Raw genomic sequence first — 14747 nt, 5'->3', positions numbered from 1 at the left:
TCTGAGTGCCTCCAAAATAAAACTAGAGGGAGCATACACTAGCAGCTTGACAGAACACCTAAAAGTTCTAGAACAAAAGGAAGAAAATTCACCCAAGAAGAGTAGATGGCAGGAAATAATCAAACTTAGGGCTGAAATCAACCAAGTGGAAACAAAAAGAACTATTCAAAGAATCAACCAAACCAGGAGCTGGTTCTTTGAGAAAGCCAATATTTAATTAAAGCTTGCTTCAAATTTGACTTTAAATTGTGATAGTGGTCTTATTCTCCACTGGTGGGACTAACAGCATCTGCAAAATGCCTTCCTAGGAGGACTTAGATTTGTATTGATTAAATAACTGAGTATCTAGGCTTGTCACGTGGGCATATAAAACTAACCATCACACGATTTCTAACTACTTAATGTACTTCTTCCTTCGTAATGAGCAGAATCATGGGGAGAGAAATATTTCACAGTGAGTCAGTTTGTGCAGATAACGGCAACACCTTGCTTCAAAGAAAAATCGAAAACCACGAGGCTCACATCTTCTGCTGGCCGGACTATTCCTTCAGCTACGCAAGGTCTAGGATCATCTTAGCAGTTAGTATCACTGGGTAAAAACTGATGGCCTTGCCCAATCCTGAGGGGTTTCTGTCTCCCCTTGTTTCCCGGCAGCCCTGAGCCTTGCTTCCATAATGAGCCCGTTAATTAAGACGGATGTTTATAAGTATCAAAGCACAGGAAATCAGAGCCTTAATGGCTGACTCCAATCAAGTAAATTTCCTAGGCACACTGTCTTACTGAGAATCTTAAAAAGAATCAAGCAGAAGGGGGTGTGTGCTTGAGGACAGAAGAAAGAGTGTGTTCTGTAGGTTGGGGAGTCCAAGGGCTTCCTGGGAGCCCCTGCTGTTGCACGTGAAATGTGAGTGCAGGTTGCTCTGTGCAGAGAGGGTCCAGGCTTTCAGTAGACCTTCAAAGCTGTAGCCTTCTTACAGGGGCTCAGCAAGGAACTCAGTCAGTAAAGTACCCGGAGTGCAACGTGAGGGGCTGAATTCAGATCCCCAGGACCCGCCTAAGGGACAGCAATCGCTTGCATTCCTAGCACTGCGAAGGCAGATACTGGAAAATTCCTAGCGTTTGCTGGGTGGTCAATCTGCTGAGTAAGTGATCACCAGTGTGAAACCCTGTCTCAAAGACAGAAGTGAAGATCAACTGAGGAAGACATCTAAAGTCGACTTCTGGCCTTCAGCTGCACAAGAACATACATGTGTACACACACTGACATACACACATACACCACCTTCTACTCTACAACACACAAGCATTCTTACAGAATCTTGGAAAATAGCACTGTCGTTTAGAGGCTGACAGGGTGGTTACTGAATAAGAAACTGTGATACAAATTTGATAGATTACTGATATTTCCTGTATGCCTATAACTTGCAGATAAGCACGCATCAGACTGCTGGGTTAAAAAGCCCTTTCTGAGAGTGGCCCAGGCTTCCCCATCCAAGATAGTGGGTGCTCAGACTGGTGAGCGTTCTGGAGTGACTCAACCTGGGTTCAAATCCTGGCTCTGCAACTTGAGAGCCATTATACTCTCAGCTGGTTTTCTTGTCTGTAAAATGAGGATGAGTGTGGTGTCTACCCCTTCAGGCTGTGGGGTACAAGTGGGTTAACATGTATAAAGAACATACTGCAACCTTTAGCACAAAGTCAAGAATCATCAGATTTGGGGTGTACGGAGCAGCTTCTGGACTTGCATTTCTCCACATCTCCCCCTATTCTCAAAACAATCAATGCTACTTGGAACAAAGGATTTGTTTCCTAATGACTGCATTCCCCCAATTCCCATGTTTCTGCAGATATTTTTCTTCCAAGAGTGTCCAAGGAAGGTTCTGGATTTCTACTACCAGGAGGTCTATGTATCGCTCTAAGGTCACGTGGAAGGGTGTCTGTAGTCAGGTGTCATTGTCTCCGTGTGCAGAGGGAAACAGACAGCATTTTAGAACGTGTTTTCTTGTTAATAGCTCAGGTCCCATTGGTCTGATCTGTGTGCCCCCCACTCTGTCTCTCCGCCTTCCCCTGAGGGACCAGGTGAGCTCTGGTGGTTTATTATGACTCTACTGTGCATCTCTCTGCAGATGTGGCCTCTCTACCAAAGGCTGCTTTTGGGTAAATATCCCTTATTCCCACTTATACATGCTTCATGGATGTGCCCCTCGAGGATGAGGGCAAAGAGCACCTTGTGCCGATTTCATACATGTACAGCTGTGCATGTGGAAGGAGCAGGAGACCCTCAGGGCCAGGCAGACGGTGGTGGAAGAAGCAGGTAGAGAATGATTGAAGGCAAGAGAAGACTCTGGAGTGTGGCCTTCTCCAAAACTCCTAGTGACATCAGGCGTTGTGACAGTATCAAGATGATTAAGTCATGGTGTGCCACCTTCATGAATCAAGCTGCCACCTTTGGCTCCCTACTGCTCTTCCTCAATGCTCTTTGGGGAGTGTCTTAGTCAGGGTTTCTATTCCTGCACAAACATCATGACCAAGAAGCAAGTTGGGGAGGAAAGGGTTTATTCGGCTTACATTTCCATACTGCTGTTGATCACCAAAGGATTCAGGACTGGAACTCAAGCAGGTCAGGAAGCAGGAGCTGATGCAGAGGCCATGGAGGGATGTTCTTTACTGGCTTGCTTCCCCTGGCTTGCTCAGCTTGCTCTCTTATAGAACCCAAGACCACCAGCCCAGGGATGGTCCCACCCACAAGGGTCCCTCCACACTTGATCACTAATTGAGAAAATGCCCCACAGTTGGATCTCATGGAGGCACTTCCCAACTGAAGCTCCTTTCTCTGTGATAACTCCAGCTGTGTCAAGTTGACACAAAACTAACCAGTACAGGGACTGTGTTGGCTCTCACAAGATCGGCTTTTGATAAAAGGATAATTTTAGCTTGTTTTCCCCGCACCCCCATGTGTTCTCCTCGTCATAAAACACCCTCTACCACTACCTTAGTTACTTTCCTACTGCTTCAATGAAACACCATGACCAAGGCAACTCATGAAAGAAAGCGTTTAATCGGGCTGGCAGTTTCCAAGGACTACAGTCCATGATGGCGGAGGGAAGGCATGAGAAGATGAAGACGGTGAGCACTCACACCTCAGACTGCAGGGAGGGGGAGGAAGGCACACTGGGAATGGCTCCAGGCTTTTGAAGCCTCAAGCTCCACTCCTACCCCAACAAGGCCACACCTCATCTTTCCCAAACAGTTCCATCAACTGGGGACAGAGCATTCAGACGCAAGCCCACAGCAACAGTCCTTATGCAAGACATCACAATCACAGTATGGCATAAGAAGACCCTTGCCAGCTGTGAGGTCCTTGATGTCAAACGCCTCCATTTCTGAGTCTGGGAGATATCAAGTTCCTTTCCTTCTACATTTCCAAGCTCCTGGCATTCCATCAGAGTAGAAAATGTACCACGCTGATGCCAGTAGCATGCACAAGAAATGCCAATGCACGGTGATGCATAGATTAATACATTGGAGAACAGGACCAAAAGGAACAGAATGATGGCTCATGATGCATTGGCCTGGCGTGGTGAAGCATTGTGAACATAAGGGAAACTGAGGTAGGATGCTCTCACAGGAGCAAGTAGGCTGCCTTGGGCTTGGTTGACTCTCAGGGCTGCCATTTCCTGAGTTAGACTTAGAACATGACAGTTCAACCAGAAACCTAATCAAGCAAGTTTTTTTTCTTCTGTTTTTCTATAACAAAATTAAAAGCAAGTCTAATTATAGCAAATTTTATAAATTCACACATTTATAAAATGCTTGAATTCATTCTCTCACCTTTGTCTCATGTTCACTTATAGAATCGACCACATACATATTTTAATAAATGTTCACAGGCTCGATGAGTGAATTCAAGGTCACGGTTTCAAGCAGAGACCTCTGATGGTCCTTGTAGCTTAGGGTAACAGTAAAACATGTGGGTCTGCCATCTGTTACTGTAACAAATAACTAAGGGAAAGAAGCTGAGCCATGTTCAAGAAGAAAAGGCTCATGAGGGCTAACAGAAGCCCCCATGCATTCTGTTCACCACGTATTGCTCCCTCGCCCCGCCCTGCTTCGAGCCTCTGTGAGAGGTGATGACAGAGCAAAGAGCATGTGGCAGAGCGAATTCACACACCTTATGGCCCGGAAGAGAAAGAAAGGGACTGGGATTCCATTCCCTGCTTCCAGGGCATGCCCTATGACCTGAAGACTTCCTGCTAGTCCCCACCTCTGGAAGGATCCGCTGCCTTCCAAGAAACTGATGGCAAGTGAGCCTCCCACACAAGCTTTGAAGCCCGTTTTGGATTGAGTGACACATGACTGCTCATCCGCTCATGTACTTGAACACTTGGTGCCCAGTTGGTGGCACTGTTTGGGGAGGTTACAGAACCTTTAGGGGGTGTAGCCTTGCTGGAGGAAGTACATCACTAGGGGAGAGCTTTGAGGATTTACTGCCTCACCCCACTTCCTGTTTCTTCTGTCTACTTCCTGTGTGTGGATGAAAATGTGACCAGCTAGCTTCTTGCTTCTAGCTTTACGGTTACCACGCCTCCCTCACCATTACGGTCTCCATCCCTTTGCATCCATAAGTCAAAATAAGCCTGGCCCTCTCCTAGGTTGCTTCTGGTCATGGCATTCTATCACAGTGTCATAAACCAAGCCAGGACAGCAACAGCTGGATCTATACAGAAGTTTTGATTGTGAGTTCCTACAGAGCATGTCCTGGCTGGGATTTTACTCTGCTCACAAAGTAAACATGCAAACGAATAGCACAGCTTAGCAAAAATAATCACTAAGGGAGGGCAGAGCCTGCTGATAAGGAGGCCAAGATGAGAAGATACAGCCTAGGGATGAACGATCCCGGGGTAGGTGTGGTTACATACCCATGGGAAGGGGCTGGAGGGCACGCATCACCAGTAGATTCTTCCCTAAAATAACTTGGAGCCCGTGCAGATGCCTGAGAATGAAGCACCCGCCTCTCCCCTCTGAGCTGGTCATCCACTGCCAGCAGTCAGAAGCCTCAGAGCTGGAGCCAGAGCTGGCTCTAGCCAAGTCTTCAGTTCTCCATTGAAGGCTGCAGTTCTGGGATTGGCAGTGTGGATGGAGAGTTTCAGTGCATCATGGGAGATCATGTATGTAGGTCACAGTACCTGGGACAACGTCTCTATAGCATCCACTGCTGTACAGCTTTGCTGTATGGCCGGCTAATCTCCCCCCAAGCCCCTATTTTCTCCTTATCCCTTTGCCTACTCCCTCCCTCCCTCCCTCCCTCCCTCCCTCCTCCCTCCATTTTACCTTTCCCTCCTCCAGCCCAGTCTAGTGGAATGGGAGGAAGTCACACACATTAAGAGTTTGGGAGGAATTAGTGAGGAGCGAGATCAAATGGTTGGCTTTGCGGGGCAGAGGGGATCAAATCAGATCTTTGACTTCAACTTAGACCAAAATTAATTCCAGATGACTTAAAGAATTAAACATAAAACAGGAAGCCATCCAAAAGGAAACTTCAAAGGTGCTGTGGGTTAGCGGATGATCCTACAGATGAACTTCCCAAACATGAAAGCAAGGGAAAGCGTCAGAAAAAAAAGCTCGCTGAGTTTGGGGTGATAAAAATAAGACCTTCTTCATGCCAGAAGACACACCTTACCAGGTAAGTCACAAGGGTTTACATCAGAGGCCACAGGTAGCTGTGAAATAATTCCACACTGTCAGGATTTAAAGGATCCTTACAAGGAAACGCAGCTAAAACCAGAGTGAGCAAGGAAGATGAATATATGCTTCATAAAGTAAATCAAGTGGAAAGCGGACATATATAAGGATGAAAACCGCAGGTAATTATATCAATATTATGTCAACCAGCAACATCGTTTTATTTATCAAAAGGAACAGACACTTTTGGACACCATGGTTTTCCTAGGGGTGTGATTGTGAGCGTGCTGGCACACTGCAGCGACTGGATGCAGGCTTTCTGGAAAACACACAGACATGAGGGCTGGAAACTCACTTGGCCTTGGAGCAGCAGCTCCCATGCTTGGAGTCTCAGGAAGGAAGTAATAAAAGACATGAAAACATCAATAAAGTCAAACAGACACTCATATTGTTATCTACTGCACAGGGAAAGTGAGACAGGCTCACATGTCCACTCACTGGGAATTGACTTGAGAAACGCACAGCCTCGTGTTAGAGCGCCGGAAATCTCGCCTGAACTGAAGAGAAAAGAGAGTCCTGCTCCGTTGTATATGGTTTCCCCCAGTTTTGGATTGCCTCGTTCTTCCCCTTCCTTCTCCTCCAACCTCAGCTTCTACAAGAAACTCAACCAAAATATTAATACAAGTTGTTTGTCTGAGTGAACGTATTCATAACTAATTATCCTTTATAATTATGGAATGCATATATGGAAAGATTAAAAAAATAATCCTTCATCCTATAAAGTAAACTGAGCATGCTCCCCATAGCATGGCAGCTGGTGTGTACAGGCTTCCAGCGACAGAATTCTCCTTAACCCTGAGAACAAGTTTATACAACACTCCTAAAAACAGCCACCCTTACTCTGAGCCAGGGTTGTATTATTTTTAAAATTGGGTCTTTGAGAATTTCATACAGTGCATTTTTAAAAAAGATTTATTTATTTTATTTATATGAGTATACTGTTGCTCTCTTCAGACACACCAGAAGAGGGTGTCAGATCCCATTACAATGTGGTTGCTGGGGACTGAACCCAGGACCTCTAGAAGAGCAGTCAGCGCTCTTTAGTTCTGAGCCATCTCTCCAGCCCCATACAAGACATTTTGGTCATATTTATCCCCCTCCCGTAAGTCCTCACAGATCCACCCTGCTTCTCTACCCACACAACTAGGTGCCCTCTTCTTTTAAATCCATCAGGCCTAGTTTGTGTAGCTTATACACTCTTGGATGTGTGGTCTTACACTGGAGTGTGGACATATTCTCTCTCTCTCTCTCTCTCTCTCTGTTTCTTAGCTAAGAGTGGGACTTGAAGCCCTTGTCCCTTCACGCTGGGGTTTTGTGTGGCTTGAGCTTGCACAGTCCTTGTGCATACTGTCACAAGTGCTGTGAGCCAGCGTGTAAGAACCTCTTGTGAACACACCTTGTAGTGTGGCCGTCACTTCTGGCTCTTAGGATCTGTCTGGCCTGCCCCCTTTCCACAGTGATCCCAGTGCCTGGGAAGCAGGGGCAGGGGTGGGGAGGGGTGGGTGCAACATAGGTGCCTCCTTTAGGGTTGAGCAGTCTACAGTTGCTTCTTCGATGCTTCCTGACCAGTTGTGGGTCTCCTCATCTACGGTGAAAGGAAGCGTCTCTGTGAGGGTTGAGGGGTGCACTCCTCTGTGGGTGTGTGGTGGTTTGAATGAGAATGACGTCATAGGCTTAGGTGTTTGAATGTTTGGTTCCCATTTGCCAGAATGTTGTGGAAGGATTAGGAGGTGTGTCAATAGGTATAACTTTAATTTTTTCAAACCTTATTTTTCATGATGATTCTTAAATGCTTTAACATTCATCCCTTTTAGCCCACCACCTACCAGAGGTAGTGAGAAAGAAAGGCTATGGGGGCTGGGGGTGGGAGGGTGGACCTGTTTAGAAAGGTTCCCTGGAGAAACCCCTGTCTGTGTTGTCTGGAATTCGACAGTTCAGTTCACAGGTCAGCAGCAGCAGCTCCGCCCACTCACAATCACCAGCAGTCTAATTGGATAGAGACAGGAGGGCAAACACGACTCAGCAGTGGTGGCACTACCGAGGGGAGACAGTCGGGCCTCAGTGTCCACAGGAGGGACCAGCAGGAACACCAGGAGACATTTCAGCTGTGCCTCTCTCAGGGAAGCAAAGATCAGCAAAGTGGAGAGACCCAAGCGTTGGAGGGCTAGCTGTCCCAGCAAGCCAAGCTCTGTCTCAGTCACTCCATCACTCTGTAGAGTCCTATTTATACCTTCCAAACATCATGTATCCACAACACGTGCTTTGCCTCAGCTCGTGCATCCTCGGAGTCTGGACTAATGGAGCTCAACTACGTGTGTGTCGTTAGCAAAGAATCCTTCATCATGCCGGGCAGTGGTGGCACACACCTTTAATCCCAGTACTGGGAAGGCTGAGGCAGGCAGATTTCTGAGTTTGAGGCCAGTCTGGTCTACAGAGTGAGTTCCAGGACAGCCAGGGCTATACAGAGAAACCCTGTCTTGAAAATCCAAAAAGAAAAAAAAAAAAAAAGAAAAGAATCCATCATCACGTGTCCTTTCACATGTTTGCTTTAGTAGAACATCCTCTCTCCTGTGTCTGCTTCAGTGAAGCATTCCTTCACGAGTCTGCCTTAGCCTTTCTCCTGTGTCCATTCAGGAAAACACTCCTTCATGTGTTTGCCCCAACAAAATACCATCCAACACAATTTTCTTTCCGAAGACCCCCTTAAGTTTCCACTTCAAATGGGGGTCAGCTTTTAGGTTTCAAAAGACAACACAAAACCCAGATTTTCCCTCCCCCAACCCATCTTTCTCCTCTGCCTCCTGCTTGCAGATCAGATATAAGCACTCAAATACTGTGCCAGTGCCATGCCTGCCTGCCTGCTGCCAGCTTCATACCATAGTGGTCATGGACTCACCCTCTGAGACTCTAAGCAAGCCCTCAATTAAATGCTTTCTTTTATAAGTTGCTTTAGCCCTGATGTCTTTTTACAGCAACAAACAAACACCAAAAACAAATAAACAGGGTGTCATATGATTCATTAGAAGTTGGTCTAATACTATGTCCCATTAGAAGAATAAAAGCAATAGCCTCTCCTGGGGGGGCCATGGCCTATCTAGCCACATATTCTCAGCACAGATAACCATTTCAGGTATAAGTGTCATCTTGTGGAATAGATCCTAAGTTTAATCAGAAAGCAGCTGATCACTCCCATGACATTCATGCCACTGTTGAAACCAGTGGGCATGTCTGAACCAGTAGGGATGTCTGAGCCAGTGGGCATGTCTGAGCCAGTGGGCAGGTCTGAGCCAGTAGGGATGTCTGAGCCAGTAGGGATGTCTGAGCCAGTAGGGATGTCTGAGCCAGTGGGCATGTATGAACCAGTAGGGATGTCTGAACCAGTGGGCATGTATGAACCAGTAGGGATGTCTGAGCCAGTAGGGATGTCTGAGCCAGTGGGTATGTCTGAGCCAGTGGTCATGTCTGAGCCAGTGTGTGTATCTTGCCAGGTCAGCTGTTAGTTACTGTATCCAACTGGATTCCAGGATTTCTCATATTGCTGTATTCTGTCTTTCTTCCTTTAAATTCTACCTCTTGCTAATTTCCTGGCCTCTACGAGTATTCCAAATGAAACACGGGTATCAGAAGATATAATGTTAACACCCACAAATAAGTGAAAACCAAAGATGTCTGTCTTTCTGGGTCTGGGTTATCTCAGGCAGAATGATGGTTTTCAGCTCCATCAGTTTAACAGAAATGGTCATAATTTTGTTTTGCTTAACAGGTGAATACTATCCCATTGTGCAAATTTATCACATTTTCATTATACATTCATCAGTTGACGAACATCTAGGTTGTTTCCATGTCCTGTATCCTGTGGATGAAGAATATAGCATCCTGAGGGTACATGCTCAAGAGTGGTTGAGTTGGGTCCTATGGCAGATCTAATGCAGCTTTCTGAAGAACCCCCACACTGATTTCTGATTGCAGTATTCTTTAGCAGTCCCACAGATGGACAGCAACCTAGTACATTCTTCTATGGGGGACTGGTTTCTAAAGTGCCACCATGAGAGTGGCCAACTGTGGTCTCACCCTGCTGGATTCTCAAAAATAACCCCACGAAGTGCCCATGGATGGACAAGGCTTCAGGGCAGGGAGTTGTCAGACTATAGCTAATGTGCCAAGTCCTGCCCCCTACAAAGAGTTTTCACAGTTTTGCAGGGTCATATTCATCTGTGCACAATAGTCTTGACTTTGGTGGTTATACATCAAAAGCTAAAATATTTACTAGCTGGTCCTTTTCTGTACCCCTCCAACTTAGCGTGCGATTGTTTAGAGTTTGAACTTGTGTTTTCTCTCTCTGTCTCTCTGTCTCTCTGTCTCTCTGTCTCTCTGTCTCTCTCTCTCTCTCTCTCTCTCTCTCTCTCTCTCTCTCAATTTTAAGCTTCATGTGTATGGTATCTTGCCTGTATGTATGTTTTTGCATCCTGTGAGCATAGCACTCATGGGACACAGAAGATGGGAGCTGAGTCCCAAGAACTGGAGTTACAGATGGTTGTGAGCCACCATGTGGGAGATGAGAATTGAACCGGAGTCCTCTGGAAGAGCAGCAAGTGTTCTTAACCGCCATGCCATCGCTCCAGCCAAGCCATTCTCTCTTAATAATTTGCACAAAACAGGACCTCCTTTGAAAAGAAAAACCAGAGTCTATGTCGCACACAGTGACCCACAAACAATGAAAGATGTTCTTGTACCTCTGAGGAGGAGAATTCTCATTCCCCTTCTTGAGAGTAATTTGAATTTTCACATCAAAAAGACTTTCTACATGTGAACTTACTCACCAAGCAATTCTTTTCAAATATGTACATTCCCCTTTTTTAACGCGTGCATGATTTCACTACAGAGATGTTCACTGGAGCGATTATTACGGGGCTGACATGCTGGAGACAGATTTGGTGTCTGGTAGTAATGAGTTTGTTGAACAAACACAGAAACATCTATTGATATCAGCCCGAGCAGCCATAACCCATGCATCCTGATAGACATGAAAAATATTCATGACAAAGTGTTGAGTCAAAGAAAATTGTACAGAAATCATACAATACCGGCATATTTTTTTCTGATTATCAACATCATAGGACATAGCAGGCAACTGAGAAGAATCCGGACAAAAATGGAGCTGCTGTGTAGTGGGCCTGTTTATTTTATATAACTATATAATATATATCACGTAGCATTTAAATAGAAATATATTTATGACCTATGCCACTTTTCATTCCTACACCAAAGTGGATCCAAATACGCTCATCTTGGTTTGAATGGCATATCTTACACCTGACAGAAATGTGAAGACTCTTCAGGGTTAATCTTTGTCTACATGAACATCAAGGATCTACGTTCACCCCTCTGTCTCCCACCCGTAGAGAGCCAGATGGTCCAGCTCTATTAACTAATCTTCCCCAAGCATTCCCTCTGCACAATGTCGCCACCCCCTTCTCCTATTCTGCATAGTTTAGAAGTCTCTGAAAGCTTTGTGTATGCTGTCTGTTGCTGAAAAACAATGCTCTGGAAACATAGTATCTTTTAACAGCTGTGGCCTTATTATTTGCATAAACTGTTCTGTGGGGACAGCCTGTCTGAGCTCCACCGGGAGTCACCTTGGATAGCTTGAGCAGCTGGAGTGGCTGGATCAGTTCAGCCTGGGTCATGGGCCTGGGCCCCTGGCTGTCACTGTTGTGAGGATGAGGCCGGCCCTTGGATCTTGTCCATGTACTTTCTTCACAGGGCTCGCCCCCGTTTCCTCCTGGAGGTTATTCCAGGGTACCTGGACTTCCAATATGTCAGCTGACTTCTCTGAGATCACAAAGGCATAAACTGTTGGGCCTTTGGACAAAGTGGGTTCAGAAGAGGGGGAGCACCTGTTGGCCCACACTTGACTCAGGCACAAGGAAGGCATAGGTCGCCCAGGTTCGTAGGGTATAACACCTGGGAGGTTCAGAAAAAGAATCTCTTACACACAGTACTTGCCGGAGTGTTCTAGCTAATTATCTGGAAATATAGGTAGACTGACAACGCAGATAATCATCCCAGACATAGGTATTTCTCTGCTATATAGTCTTAAACTCAGAGATACCTATAAAAGGATGGTTCATAATTTATACTTCGCAGTTGATACAGTGCACGGACAGTCTGTCATAATACCTTAAAATGACTACTCTCTACCTACCACTCAATGAGAAGACCCGGATTAAAACATTAGCACGGTACTTACCATTCCATTAAGTGCGTCCAGGAACACACTAACATCATTATGTTCGCGCTTAGAGACGGCTTCAGGATACTTTGGTAAGGTTACAGTGAGGTGAAGTATTTTGGCTACAGTTCAAAAACTTTCCAGCCGGATCAGCGGCGAGCACAGTCTTGAAGGAATTGCTGGAGGAGCCACAGACACTCCACCACCACACACAAGTAGTGTGGGTTGTTGTGGGTGCACCGGGTATTGTTCATAAGGATAAGGGAGTGTGGAAACTTGGGGGTTGGGCAGTGGAGTTCCCACCGCTCTACTCACTATCCCCCACCCAACCCCCAGCTCTGTGCCCCCTCTCCTGCTTTGCACTCCCCGCCCCCATCCAGCCCCCCCCCAACCTCTGCACGCACAGCCCTGCTTTGCATGTTCTGCCTTGCGCAGCTCTGTACCCTCCCCGCTCTGGATGCACCACCCCACTCTGCACCATTGTCCTTGGTGTTAGAATCTGGTCCCTCATTTTCTCTCTCCTCTTCTCTATTTTCCATTATCTCCTGCATATTGCAGAACTCAAGTCTGACCCTGAGAAAGACAATTCCAGCAATGCCATTGACTGGCCACTCTGTGCCCTCATCCTGCAACTGTTGCCAAGGGTTCTTTTATCCTTGCGCCTGAGTGCCTCCAAGGAATCCTCACATCTCACTCACGCAGGTCACCGTCTTACACCGTCTTACCTCCGTCCTTTCCTCCCCCTTATGCAAGTCAGCTCTCTGTTACTGTTCCGGACACCTCAGGCCTGTCAACTTTCAAGGAAGAAAGGCTGGGTTTGACTCACAGTTCTGGAGATTTCTGGCCTCCACTGATAAGGTCCTTTTGCTTTGGGCCTGTGCCAGCACAGGACAGCATGATAGGAGTTGTGGCAGAAGCAGCTCGTTTGCACCCTGGCCGAGTATAAGGAAGCGAATGAGGAAGGTGCTGGGTCCCGATATGGCCTTCAAGTGTGTGTGTCTGCTGTGTCCTGCTCCCTCCCCTTGGGCCTTATCCCAAAGCTTCGACCACCTCCTAAGAGGACCAGGGTCTGGGACCCAAGGCTTTAATAGAAGGGCTTTGAGGAGATACTTAGCCAAACCATGGCACCCAGGAAGTGCAGCGAAAGCTCACTCACTGTCCCACCAACACCCCAGGAAGCACCTTCCTTCCCTGAAGGCTGTCTGACCTCCCATCCACTCACGCACAGTCTCCACCTGGTCTCAGTTCCCAGAACAGCCCCAGCTCTCAGGCTAGCCCTTCTTAGAACGCAGGACCCCCATTTCTGCCCATGCCTTGCATGCTGAGGTAACCCAAGAACCTGTGCAAAGCCCTGCTTCTGCTCTCAGGTTTTATTCTAGGCCATGCCCTTTTTAGGTCTCTAGGAATATATATGAATCTAGGAGCCATAAGGGATTTTGTTACTGAGGTCTCACTGTGTAGCTCTGGCTACCCTGACACTCACTATGTAAACTCAGCTGGTCTTAAACTTGTGGAGAGCCACCTGCCTCTGCCTCCTGAGTACTGGGACTAAAGGTATGTACCACAATGCTCAGCCTCATATGAAGTGGGGTTTTTTTTGAAGAGTTTTATTTATGTGTTTGTATGTGTCTAAGCATGCATAAGTGTATATGTATGTGTATGAGTGTGTATATGTGTAAGCATGTGTGTGTGTGTGTGTGTGTGTGTATGTGCACATGTATGCAGGTATTCAAACAGCTTAGAAGAGGATGTGGATGATTGGATCTGGAGCTCTACAGAGTTGTGAGCCACTCAGCGTGGATACTGAGAACCCAATTCCCATTCTGTACAAGAGCATAAGGGCTCTTACTCTCTGAGCCCTCTCTGACTCTCTGTGTGGAGATCATTTCCCCCAAAGGATGGCCAGAGCATTTACTGAATCCCTTGAGAATACTGTCACACACAAAAGATGACAAGCCATTGTCCTGGACCCTTCCATGGTGTGACTGACTTTAATCTTCCTTCCAGCTGAGGTGTTGTCTTAGTCAGGGTTTCGATTCCTGCACAAACATCATGACCAAGAAGCATGTTGAGGAGGAAAGGGTTTATTCAGCTTACATTTCCATACTGCTGTTGATCACCAAAGGATACAGGACTGGAACTCAAGCAGGTCAGGGAGCAGGAGCTAATGCAGAGGCCATGGAGGGATGTTCCTTACTGGCTTGCTTCACCTGGCTTGCTCAGCTTGCTTTCTTATAGAACCCAAGACTACCAGCCCAGGGATGGCACCACCCACAATGGTCCCTCCCCCTTGATCACTAATTGAGAAAATGCCTTACAGCTGGATCTCATGGAGGCATTTCCTCAAGGGAGGTTCCTTTCTCTGTGATAACTCCAGCCTGTGTCAAGCTCACACACAAAACCAGCCAGTACAGGTGTGAATCCTTTTCTCAGCTTTTTCTGTGAATTCAGCCGAAGTGCCTCCGTTTCTTAAACTCAGACATGTCCAGATCCCTGATGATTAACCCTACTACCTCTCTTTCTCTCCCTTATCATATTCCCAAACTAAAGAATTACTTTCTTTCCCTTGCTAGTGGATAATTAACTAACTGATAAAACCGATTAATCCCATTCCTTGTATATTGTTCACAGGTCCATGACTTTCTTCTATCCCCACCTCTGTTGTCTTGGGTTAAGTATGGAATTGACAAAATATTTCTATAAAGGGGCAAATAACAATTACTTCAGGGTTTGCAACCCATCTGGTCTTAGTAGCAATTGCAGCTTCACCATAACA

This window comes from Mus pahari, chromosome 12, assembly GCF_900095145.1.
Source record: "Mus pahari chromosome 12, PAHARI_EIJ_v1.1, whole genome shotgun sequence".
NCBI classification, from domain to species: Eukaryota; Metazoa; Chordata; class Mammalia; order Rodentia; family Muridae; genus Mus; species Mus pahari.
The sequence above is the reverse complement of the archived record's forward strand: the minus strand, read 5'-3'. Positions refer to the sequence as shown.